This window comes from Bos indicus, chromosome 14 (genome assembly GCF_029378745.1).
Source record: "Bos indicus isolate NIAB-ARS_2022 breed Sahiwal x Tharparkar chromosome 14, NIAB-ARS_B.indTharparkar_mat_pri_1.0, whole genome shotgun sequence".
In the NCBI taxonomy this organism is placed as follows: domain Eukaryota; kingdom Metazoa; phylum Chordata; class Mammalia; order Artiodactyla; family Bovidae; genus Bos; species Bos indicus.
Window position 1 is genome coordinate 45,521,964 of NC_091773.1, and position 13,059 is coordinate 45,535,022.

Genomic DNA, 13,059 nt, shown 5'->3' on the forward strand with positions numbered 1-13,059 from the left:
GTGAGGGAAGGGGCAATTAAGGTGAACAGGGACAGGGGGACAATGCTATGCATGCCACACACTGTGACTCCTGAGCCTTTAGAAACAGAATTTGGGTGATATAATTTAATGCTATTAGTAAGACTGCTACAATTGCACATATTTAATTTTACATATAGTGTCATTTTATATAATTTTAATGTATATTTTTCATGTTATAATTTTATGTATAATACTTAGATGGTCATGTAAAACTGAAAAGAACTTGAAGAAAGCTAATGTAGCAGCATCTGATAAGGTTGGGAAATAATCCTGGTGTGTTTATTAAATTGTGTGGACAGGTTAACTCAAGAACAAAATATCGATGATTAATCTAAAGGCCCACAAAGATGGATCACAAGATTCATGAATGAATGGGAATGAGGGTATAACACTATCATTTCAACACAAACATCCATTGATTCAAATTTTATACATTCCTGAAACAAGTTTACCAGCTTATGTAGAAAAGAGGGGCGTGAATGTACATAAATTCCTATGGTATTGTGTTCAGTTGTTCATTTGATATAGTACTAAGATTGGGACTTCCCTGGTGGTCCAGTGGTTTAAGACCTGAGCTTCCACTGCAGGGAGCATGGGTTCGAATCCTGGTTAGGGAACTAAGATCCCTCGTGCCGTGTGGAGTGGCCAAAAAATAAATACAGAAAATTAAGCAGTACTAGGATTAAGTTTCCACATCTCATGGAAAGGAAAGTTTAATGGAAGAATGTTGATTCCCATCATGCCATGAATTTTTCTAAAATTACAAGGTCTTTAAATGCCCCCATTTGAATCCACGGTCCCATCCTTTGACTTTAACCACAGCACAGCTTTTGGTACCCTTAAGGGAAAAGAGGGTGATAGAAGTGGGAAAGCTAGTATTTCTTCATGTCAGTGAACTTACTATGTACATAAACCTGTTACATTCTCTCAGCAACCTCAGAGAAGTTGAATAACTCAAGAAGTTGATAACTCAAGGTTATCAAGCTAGAAATGGCAAAACTGTGATGTGAGCTCCAGTTGGTCTCATATTAAAGCCCAAATCTTACCATGGTCATTTTCATGCTCTCTGTTCAGTAGCAGAAAAGAGTGAGAATTAACTTTCTTGCTGTATCTCTGAAGTCTAGGGATGTGTCCAGAAGAGCCTAGAAAAGGAAAGAACGGTTGACCTGAATAAATTAAGCTTCTAATTATTGAGCACCTATTAAATGCCAAGATTCATGTTGTGGATTTCATGATGAAAAAGACAGGGTTTGAAACTTCAGGCAGCTAGACAACAAAATTTATATTTAATACAGTCATTCAAGAGGAAAACAATACAGTTCAATGTGATCACTGCCTTAATGGAATGAGTGTCAATTAGATTCAAAGATTTCCAAGAATAATAATCTAGATGTACACAGGCAAAAGAAATCTCTATCAAGGAAGTTCATACTGTGAACAGATGTTTGGGATGATCAATTGAGAGTTCAGAACCCTTTGTGGACTGAGGATCTAATGTACATTGTGGTAACTATAGTAACTATGGAAGGTGATGAATTGTGTCAATTAATTCGACTGTGGTAACAATGTCCCAAATCATCTCATTGTACTTGCTAAATATACACAATTTTGTTTGTCAATTTAATCTCAATAAACCTGAAGGGGAAAAAAACACTTTGGAAAAAGTAGGAATGGAAACCTCTCATCACCTCGAATGCTGTTTATATGTCTGTAATTATTCCCGTCAACTATGCTGTGTGGGCTTCCCTGATGGCTCATCTGGTGAAGAATCTGCCTGCAATGCAAGAGACAGAGGAGATGTGTGTTTGATCGCTGGGTGGGGAAGATCCCCTGGAGGAGGGCATGGCAACCCACTCCAGTATTCTTGGCTAGAGAATCCCATGGACAGAGGAGCCTGGCGGGCTACAGTCCATAGGGTGGCAAAGAGTCAGCCACAACTGAGCAATTCTGCACACACATACATGCTCTGTGTATGAGTGAAATCCTGTACCCTGGACCTCATCATATAGGTAAGTCCCTTGGAAGAACCAAGCTGGTATGACTTCAATTCTAGGGTTGGCCTCTCATGAAAGTAGGAGAGGCCCACCATTCTCTAGAAGACAATTTCCCACCACGAGTCCTAGGAAATGAAAATGAAGAAGCTGGCTTAAATAACATTATAAAATGTCAAGTTCAGAAATAAGAAACTTTTTTCTGGCATTTATTTGCCCAACTACTAGTTATTAAGTGCTTCATCTGTGCCACGCATTGTTCTGGGTTCTGCTAAAAGTGTGATGAATAAGTTAGATATGGTCCCTCCCCATAGATGATTCACAAAATAAAATATTTGGTTAATAAGAAGATATACTGTACAAAAAAAAAGACTCTGCCCCTAGATATGTGCTGAGTTTGTATAGGTCCTTATCTGGTTTGGGATGAGTCATTCTCGAAATCAGTAGTGATAGAAATCATCTTTATGTTGGGGTGATTTTAATTTTTTGCCCTATTCAGATCTATTTTTCACTCTTTTGTAAATTTATTTTTATTGTAGTATAGTTGATTTACAATGTTGTAAATTGTTTACAATGGTTAATTTTAACAATGCTGTAAATAATTTACAATTGTTCATTGTAATTTATAATTGTTCAACTTACATTGTTTACAATTGTTAATTCCTGTTATACAGCAAAGTCATTTGGTCATATATATCAGATCAGATCAGATCAGTCGCTCTGTCGTGTCCGACTCTTTGCGACCCCATGAATCGCAGCATGCCAGGCCTATATATATATATATATATATATATATATATACCCATTCATTTTTTAATATTCTTTGCCTTTAAGGTTTGTCATAGGATATTTTTTAATTGGAATGTAATTGCTTTACAGTGTTGTGTTCGTTTCTGCTGTACAACAACATCAATCAGCTATAAGTATACATATATCCCCTTCCTCTAGAGCCTCCCTCCCACGCCCCCAACTCCATCCCTCTAGACCATCACAGAGCACCATGCTGAGCTTCCTTGACATGTAAACACTACCATGCATAAAATAGATAGGTAGTGGGAAGCTGCTGTATTCTTCATCCTTTATAACCATCCTGTTTGCCTTGTGAAATTGACTGGTATGGACCCCAGTGAAGAGCATGGGCTTTGGCTTCTGCTTCACTAAGCCAATGGGACCCCTGTCCCCAGGAAACTGTGGGAAAGGGGACCCTCATGATGCCTTGACCCTCAACATATGGCCATGTACCACTCCTCTCAAGGTGAACTTCTCTATGTGACTTCCCTGAAGTCCAATATCTGCTCCCTCCTCTCCATTATGCCTCAGAGGTTATATCTCAGCCACTATTTACCACCTGCAGATTACTGCATGATTCCATGGGTTTCCCGTCTATCCACTTGCATCATTACAAAAAGTTCTTTGTAAATGACTCATCCTTAAATTATTCTCATTTGAGTGGGTGTTCTATTCCCTGCTGGGACCCTGACTAACACCTTTGTTGTATCCAAGTTTCTATTCTTTATTTACTTATTTTGCTTACATCGATTGATACCACACCCTCAGCCTGGTATAGAGGATGACACACACAGACAATAGAATACCTGCCTAAAACAAGCGCTCACACATACTCTTAGTAGGAACTTTATTAATCTGTCAAAATTTAAGATGCACTGATCCAAGAAATGCCATGTAAGGAATTTATCCTCTCCATTACAGCAGTATTTGCAACAACAAGATACAGAAATCACTAGTTAGCTATATTATGGTACATTCAAACAATAGAATGACTTGCAAATATTAAAAAGAATGCAAAGATCTATATATAATAATATTGAAATGTCTCCAAGAAATGTTAAGAGAGAAATCAAAGTACTCTATAGTATTTTATATTTCTATTTGGGTAAAATACACAATATAGTGTATCTGCTACATGAGTGGGTCTACACATAAAATTCGGTTTTGTATTTTTTTGGACTTATACAAAAAGAAATTTTGAAAGGGATATGAAGAGATAGGAAAACAAGACTGTTACTTCATATTCGTTTAGCTTTCTGTATCTTTTATTTAAGAAAAAAACAAGGGCTTGAATTAATTTTTTTTAAGTAACGTAAAAAAAATAGAGATGTAATTTCAACCCGCTGTTTTGCTTCGCTTAATGGAGGAGTTCCGAAATAGTAGTCAGAGGAAATAAAATGACTCCCTAAAACAAATTTACAAGAAACAACATCAGTACATTAAACAATATCACTTGTGAAATATGAAATGGCAACATTTTACTCCGCTTATTTCACATGAAAATCTATTGAAACTGACTTCAAAGGCTGAACCACATGTCCTTGACAGCCACCAAGGGCCTTTTAACATAACCTCTGCCTGGTTCCTCTCTTATTATTTTTGCAATACAATTATAACTGAAAGTCCCCAAACCTTGTAATTGTCAACTAACTTTTGGAAAATGTGAATGGTTGACCATAGATTTAATGGGAAGGCCCCTCCTACACTCTCTGAACTTTGTGGTGGTCTTTGGGTACAAAATGACCCAGCTGCAGCAATCCTCAAAGATGAGCCAAAGGAGAAAATAATTGTCTTTTCAAAAAGGGTTTCTCTCTGGACATCAAAGATCTCAGAGAAGGAATCTGTATAATATTATTTCCTTTTCCCAGAATTTATTGGCATCTATCCAAGAGTTTTCACTGAAAATTAACATCCTCCTGGATACAGATAGGTTTGATATCTGAGCTCAGCTGGGTCACCCCATTTTTGTGTGAAGTACAATAATATTTTGTCCATGCCTCGGGCACTCTTATTAATCCAGCACAGTTTCATATCTCTTCTTCCTGTTTCTGCTTTTCAAAAATAATCACAACAAACTAGAGATAGCAGATATTCCTGAAAGTACAAAATAATAGCTAATGCACATACAAAGCCATTGTGAGCTTTAATTTCATTCTAGGAGAATACAGATCATGAGCATTATAATTTCTGATAGATACTTCCATGCACGCAAGCACATTACTTTAATTATTTTCCATTCTGCTTGCTTATTGACACTATCTGCTGTGATTGTTACTCATGTGTGCTGTAAAGAGGCTAAATAAACAAGGTTAAAGAAAATATTTTGTAGGATATCTTGCCCAATGAACAGGGAATTATATATTATTAGTATTCTGCTAACTCAATCCCGTGGATGGAGGAGCCTGGTAGGCTGTAGTCCATGGGGTCGCTAAGAGTCGGACACGACTGAGCAACTTCCTTTTCACTTTACACTTTCATACATTGGAGAAGGAAATGGCAACCCACTCCAGTGTTCTTGCCTGGAGAATCCCAGGGGCAGGGGAGCCTGGTAGGCTTCTGTCTATGGGGTCGCACAGAGTCGGACACGACTGAAGCAACTTAGCAGCAGTAGCAGCAGCAACTCTGTGAGAGTTGGACTGTTAAGAAAGCTGAGCACCGAAGAATTGATGCTTTTGAACTGTGGTGTTGGAGAAGACTCTTGAGAGTCCCTTGGACTGCAAGGAGATCCAACCAGTCCATTCTAAAGGAGATCAGTCCTGGGTGTTCATTGATAGGACTGATGTTGAAGCTGAAACTCCAGTACTTTGGCCACCTGATGCGAAGAGCTGACTCATTTGAAAAGACCCTGATGCTGGGAAAGATTGAGGGGAGGAGGAGAAGAGGACAACAGAGGATGAGATGGTTGGATGGCATCAATGACTCAATGGACATGGGTTTGGGTAGACTCCGGCAGTTGGTGATGGACAGGGAGGCCTGGCGTGCTGTGGTTCATGGGATCACAAAGAGTTGGACACGACTGAGCAACTGAACTGAACTGAACTCAAAATACTAGTCTTTGCTATTTTTGAATAATGCAGTTAGTTCTCATCTGTTAAATTATAGGCACGCACTGGACTAAGTACATTACATGTATTATTGCCTTTCAACTTCATGATAATCTTTGAAACAAAGATTTCGATTCCTATTTTACAAATGAGAAGTGGAAGTTCAGGAATATTATCTGGGATTGACATAACTAATAAATGGCAGAGCCAGTGCTTGTTTTCAATGTACATGTCTTTTCTTCTAAAACCCAAGAGTAGGATTAACTTTTTTTTTGCATGCTCAGTCACTCAATTGTGTCCAATTCTTTGCAATCCCATGGACTGTAGCTTGCCAGACTCCTCTGTCCATGGAATTTTCCAGGCAAGAGTACTAGAGTCAGTTGCCATTTCCTACTCCAGCGGATCTTCCTAACCCAATGATCCAACAGGCAATTCTTGCATCTCCTGCCTTGACAGGCAGATTCTTTACCACTGCGCCGCCTGGGAAGCCCTAACTTTGTAGTTAGCACTTAGTACTACTGTAGTTTAGAAGGACTTTCCTGCTACCAAAATGAATCAGCAGTTCATATCCCAAAGTTAAAAAACCAAAGTTAGAAACTTCTGATATTTCTACTCACCTACTTTTCTGCCCCTATCTGTGGTTTGAAAAAGACCCTTCTATGGGTTTTCCTGGAAATATTCAGACTCTCCAAACCTCTACTTAGAGGGGTTTTTATTGTCCCATATTTGGGCAACAGAACTACAAAGAAAGAGAGATGACAAAATTTAAGCAAATGCATCACAAAAAGTCCCTTTCTGGAGACTCACAGACTTAGAAAATGAACTTATGGTTGCCGAGGTGGGGGGTGGGGGGTGGGGAGGGACAGTCAGGGAGTTTGGGCTTGACATGTACACACTGCTATATTTAAAATGGATAACCAACAAGGACCTACTGTAGAGCACAGGGAACTCTGCTCAGTGTTATGTGGCAGCCTGGATGGGAGGGCAGTCTGGGGGAGAATGGATACTTGTATATGTACGACTGAGTCCCTTCACTGTTCCCCTGAAACTATCACAACATTGTTAGTCAGCTCTACCTCAATATAAAATAAAGATTAAAAAAAAGATGATATTAGTAGTTGGACAGAGCATAAAAGACAAGGAGATACTGAGTACACCTTTCTCTCTCAGTTAGTACAAAATAATGAATAAAAATATCTTTCTGTGTAATATATTTCAATACAAGATATGATCAGAATAAAATATTGAAATATATTTAAAAAATCCCTTTCTGAATTGTTTTAAAACACAGACCATGGAAGAGAAGACCTTTGTTTACAAGAGAATGAGATTTTCCTTTTCCAGAGAAATTCCTCTCACTACTTTGCCTATAAACAAAGGGCAATAATCTAATGTCTCAGGCTGAGTACAAAACCACAGCCACGGGAATCTTGGAAAGGGCTTTTAATATATGCAAGGATTAAACTAATGGCCACACTGATTAGGCAATGCCATGTGTTCCTTTTGGTGACGTGCCTACCCTCTGGGTAGATTGTGTGGATCAGTTACCATATCCCTTTGAGCTCAGAGTCACTCTCAGGATGAATACTCCATTATACAATCCAAACCACAGAACACAAAGCTTGAAGGGGCTACAGAGGTCTTTAATTTCAACTTTTCCAATTTCTCCCTGCCCTAGCAACCCATCCCTCAACTCATGTTTTACAGACGAAGGGTGGCATGACTACTGCCTTGCCAATAAATAGCTAAATTAGGACTCTAAACCAAATCTCTGAATTCCTGACCCTCTGCTCATCCCACAACACGAGAGGACTTCATTTTGAATCCTGGCTAGCATCTTAACAGTGGGCGAGCAAACTCTCTAAATCTCAAATTTCCCCATCTGTAAAGTGGGAACAATGGTATACTTGTCTTATAGGCTTGTTCTGTGACGACTGTGAAGAGGTTAATGCTGTGCTTGATACATGTTAAGTGCCAAGTTAATATGTCATCATCATCATCATCATCATTAATATAATGTTCTCAAGTCAAAGTCTATTCTCTAAGATGTGATACACATATAGGTTTTAAAATTACATTTACCCTCTGAATGCTCAATTGTCGTTGTAAGTTGAATTAAGGTCAAGTATAACATAATATGGGCTTCCCAGGTGGCTCAGTGGGTAAAGAATCCACCTGCAATGAAGAAGATGAAGGTTTTCTCCCTGGGTCGAACCCCTGGAGGAGAGCATGGCAGGCCACTCTAGTATTTTTACTCTTGGAGGATCCCATGGACAAAGGAGTCTGGTGGACTATAGTCCAAGGTATTGCAAAGAGTCAGACTGAGGTGACTGAGCATGCATGCACATAATGTAACATATATGAAATACATAATTTTTCTTCCTGTTTACTCTTCTTTTGGATTAACTTCTAACTGATCAAGGAGAAAAGGTCTGCAGTAAGACACATGAGAATGGGAAGTCCCTCTGTAAATGGTTTTGCTCTCATCTACTTAACCATCTCCTTCAACTGCATGTCCCATGACAGTCATCAGCATCACTATTCACTAATTGATATGCTATGTCAGAAATATGGTGATCGTTTCCTTTTTAAATTAATTTTAATTGGTATACAGTTGATGTATAATGTTGCATGATCTTCTTCAACTACTACTTTTCTACATTTTCATCCAACACTTCAAGCTAATCAGTGACTTAGTCCTGTAAGTCTTATTACTCTTATCCGTACATAATTTACCCTATCGCTCCAGCTTCATCGTAATGACATAAATGTTGACCCTCATCATTTATCATTTGAATTATTTAAGAATCTCCTATTGCTCCCCACTCCCCATTTTCCATGCTACAGCCAGAGGTATCACTCTAAAACAAAACAAAACAAAGATCATGTTTCTGTTTTGTCAAAAAACATTCATGGACCCCAAATGTCCACAGAATAAAGCCTAAACTCTTCCACAAGACATATAAGACAAAAAGCCCTCTTCAACTTCAATTCCCAACTATTTTGACCTCAAATGCTGAAATACTTGTAGTTTCCCAAACATGCCAAGATTTCTGGCCTTTCTTCTAATCATGCTCTTCTCATGACACTATCTAGTTTGATGATTAACTTCTTTTTACCATTCAAAACTCATTTCAGGTTATTCCTCCCTGAAGGCAGCTTCCTCTGTATTTGACAGACCTCACTCCCCAGGTCTCATTGCTGTGAATTTCATATGCCTCTATTATTATACTGTTTTGGAATTTTTTACTTGTCTTGCTCCTCCACTAATTGGAAATTTCCTGGCTAGAGGGTGTTTTCTTCTTATTGGTACCTTCATGTCTATCCTAATATCTGGCAGAGAGTAAGCACTCAATTGATTAGTTTTCATCAGTAAGAATCTCCTAGATCCTTGTGATTGATAATCAGTTATTTCTACATGATATTGCATTTGGTTTACATATTTTAGAGATGGAACGCTGGATGAAGCTCCATGTACCATTGGCTGTGGAGTGACTTCTCACAACCATAAAACAGGGTGTGCACAACCACAACTCCAGAGACCTTTAATCTGGTCTGGAATATGATGCAACACTGGCACCACCCTCTGTCTTTCTTTCCAAAGAATACACTGGACCTTTAAATATGGTTTCCATCTGTGATGATTAGAACCCAACATGATGCGATGCTCTCTCACAACTTCCATCCTTCCATCCCAGAGTCATCAGTGGAATTTTGAAATCTTCATATAAAATACAGGATGAATAATTATAAATACTTTTATACACAATAACTCAGAGTTGTGCATGAGTGGTAGGGTAGTCATTGTATTTAATATGAAGCACGGTCAATTTCACAGGCATGCCTTCACATGTTCAGAGTTTTCTGGCAATGTATTGATGTAAAGGACTGCATTTTCTCAAAAATTTCAAAACAATTATATAATAAGTACTGCTTATATTTATTCTAGGCTCATTACACATATTGACTTATTTGATTCTCCCAATAACCCCAGTGAAGGAACTACTATTATTATGTCTATCTTAGTGATAGAAATTGATGCTCAGAGATTTGTCTTTACTTTTTATTGTTTGTACCTAGTATTATTAGCATTCAAATAATTTTTGAATGAATGAATGAATACCATACTACCAATAATTAGTTACTGTGATTTTTATTCCTGTCATCAGGAAAAAATAATGTTTATCTACCTAAGATGACAAGACCACATATGAATTGACCTTTGAAATGACTTTCACTTTCTCAAAAAGAAGATTGTGGAGCATTCTCATTTTAAAATAGAGATAACAACTCCTTAAGTTTCTGTGTCATACACTTAACATTTCACTTTTTCCAAAAGTCTGTCCTTTACACTACTGTGAAATTTCAGTATGATATATGATACATATCAAACTTTTGCCTTAGCCATGTATCCAGCAGTTATTCATTTAATGTGCCAGACACTCTCCTAGATGTCATGGAAACCAAGATGTATAAGACAAGCTCCTTCTCTTGAGGGGCTTATAATTAAATGGAGGAAACATGTAGATAACCACATTAATACTCATATCTATTAATACTGTGTACATACTTAGTGTATTTTGTACACATTTTCTTATTTAATCTTGACAAGGAACTTCCAGGGTAAGCCAAGGAAATCAGGGGTATAATTGGTCCAAGATCACTTCATAATAAGGGTTGAATTAGGATTTAAACCTAGGACTGTCCAATCTCAGGGCTCATCATATGCCACTATGGACAGTAATGTTAAATACTTTAATCCAGAGACTGATGGAGAAGGCAGGATAACATAGAGGAGAGAGAAAGTAATTTTTCCACTGACAGAAAAGAAGATCTGTGTGTTTTTCTGCACTCATGTGTATGAGGCAGAGACAGCTTCCTAGAAAAGATTTTAGCTGTGGAGAGAAGTTAACTCACAAAGCAATTGGTTAAAGTCCCAGAGTTAAAAGTAATTAGCACAATATTGTAAATCAACTATACTTCAATAAAATTAATTAGCTCTTGCTGGGAAATGAGTTACATATAGTTAGTGTTAGTCACTCAGTTGTGTCCAACAACTCTTTTCAACCCTATGGACTGTAGGCCACCAGGCTCCTGAAATTCTCCAGGCAATAATACTAGAGTGGGTTGCCAGGCCCTTCTCCAGGGGAGCTTCCTGACCCTAGGATAGAAGCCAGGTCTCCTGCATTGCAAGCAGATTCTTTACCGTCTGAGCCACCAGGGAAGCCAGAGCTACACATAACGGAGTGGCAATAGAAAATGCGATTGTCTAAGAAACTTCTACTTCATCTTATGGGAAATGGGATTTTATGATAATTCAAATGGGATTTTAGGATAATTCAAATAATTGTATTTGAATTTGTATAAAAGATCATTATCTATCCCTAGAGGATTGTTTAAGAAGGAGAAAGATTGAGAGTAAAGATATCGGTCTAGACAATAGCAAATAAGGATCTAAACTAGGGAAGGAACATTGTTGAGGCTGGAGAACACATCACTAGTAGGATATTTAAAACAAAGAATCAATAGAATTCATGGATTGAATGTGGGCACACTTACAGTCTGGCAATCTATTGAATTTAGTCCTGTAGCACATTTATTTCTTTAGCTGTTTTGAGTGGCTATTGAATTTTAAACAATACCTGATTTTACCAGGCACTTACTATGTGCCAGATATAATTTTAAACCATCACAAAAACATGTGGTAGGTACTATCATTATTCCCATTATAGCTATAGAAAGTAAGACATAGAAAATTTAAATAACTTCCCTAAGGATATAGAGCTACTGTAATGCAAACTGTGAGGCTATGCCAAGACTTCCTGTTCCCTTTAGGAACAGAGCACATGGCTATAATGGCTGGCAGTATTGCTACTGAACAGCCCTCAGCTCCCAGTCCCATTCTAAGAAAGCCACATGGCCCAAAGCCATAATATCGTCCCCAGGGGAAGTCTAGGCGTCCCTGCTGGCTCAGATGGTAAAGAATCTGCCTGCAATTTGGGAGACATGGGTTTGATCCCTGGGTTGGGAAGATCCCCTGGAAGAGGGCATGGCAACCCACTCCAGTATTCTTGCCTGGAGAATCCCCACAGACAGAAGAGCCTGGCAGAGGTCCCAAAGAGTTGAATACAACTGAGCAACTAAGCACAGCACACAGCACAGGGGAAGCCTGCAACCAATAATTGGTAGAAACAGGGTTACAAAGCCTCTCCCAAGTTTGACAAAGTTCTGAAAGCCCATCCCATTCAGTTCAGTTCAGTCGCTCAGTCCTGTCTGACTCTTTGTGACCCCATGGACTATAGCATGCCAGGCTTCCCTGTCCATCACCAACTCCAGGAGCTTGCTCAAACTCATGTCGGTGATGTCATCCAACCATCTGATCCTCTATTGGCCCCTTCTCCTCCCACCTTCAAACTTTCTCAGCATCAGGGTCTTTTCCAATGAGTCAGTTCTTTGCATCAGGTGGCCAAAGCATTGGAGCTTCAGCTTCAGCATCAGTTCTTCCAATGAATATTCCGGATTGATTTCCTTTAGGATTGACTGGTTTGATTCTCCTTGAGAGATCAAGGGACTTTCAAGAGTCTTCTCCAACACCACAGTTCAAAAGTATCAGTTCTTTGGTGCTCAGCTTTCTTTATGGTCCAACTCTCACATCCATACATGACTACTGGAAAAAACATAGCTTTGACTAGACCAACCTTTGTAGGCAAAGTAATGCCTCTGCATTTTAATATGCTGTCTAGGTTTGTCATAGTTTTTCTTCCAAGGAGCAAGTGTCTTTTAATTTCAGACTGCAGTCACCATCTGCAGTGATTTTGGAGCCCAAGAAAATAAAGTCTCTCACTGTTTCCATTGTTTCCCCATCTATTTGCTGTGAAGTGATGGGGCTGGATGCCATGATCTTAGTTTTTTGAATGTTGAGTTTTAAGCCAGATTTTTCACTCTCCTCTTTCACTTTCATCAAGAGGCTCTTTTTAGTTCCTCTTCACTTTATTCCATAAGGGTATGGTCATCTGCATATCTGAAGTTATTGATATTTCTCCCAGTAATCTTGATTCCAGCTTGTGCTTCATCCAGCTTGATATTTCGCGTGACGTACTCTGCAAATAAGTTAAATAAGCAAGATGACAACATACATCCTTGGCATACTCCTTTCCCAATTTGGAACCAGTCTGTTGTTTCATGTCCCATTCTAACTGTTGCTTCTTGACTTG

General features: G+C 38.6%; 1 long non-coding RNA gene across 1 annotated transcript in view; it reads right to left on the bottom strand.

The window, feature by feature from the left end:
- Positions 1-810: 810 nt before the first annotated feature.
- LOC139186942 (uncharacterized) overlaps positions 811-13,059 on the bottom strand; it is a 432,806-nt gene continuing 420,557 nt past the window's right edge. Inside the window, exon 7 of the long non-coding RNA XR_011570629.1 lies at positions 811-1,163. This is a non-coding gene — a long non-coding RNA (uncharacterized lncRNA). The remainder of the gene's footprint in view (positions 1,164-13,059) is intronic.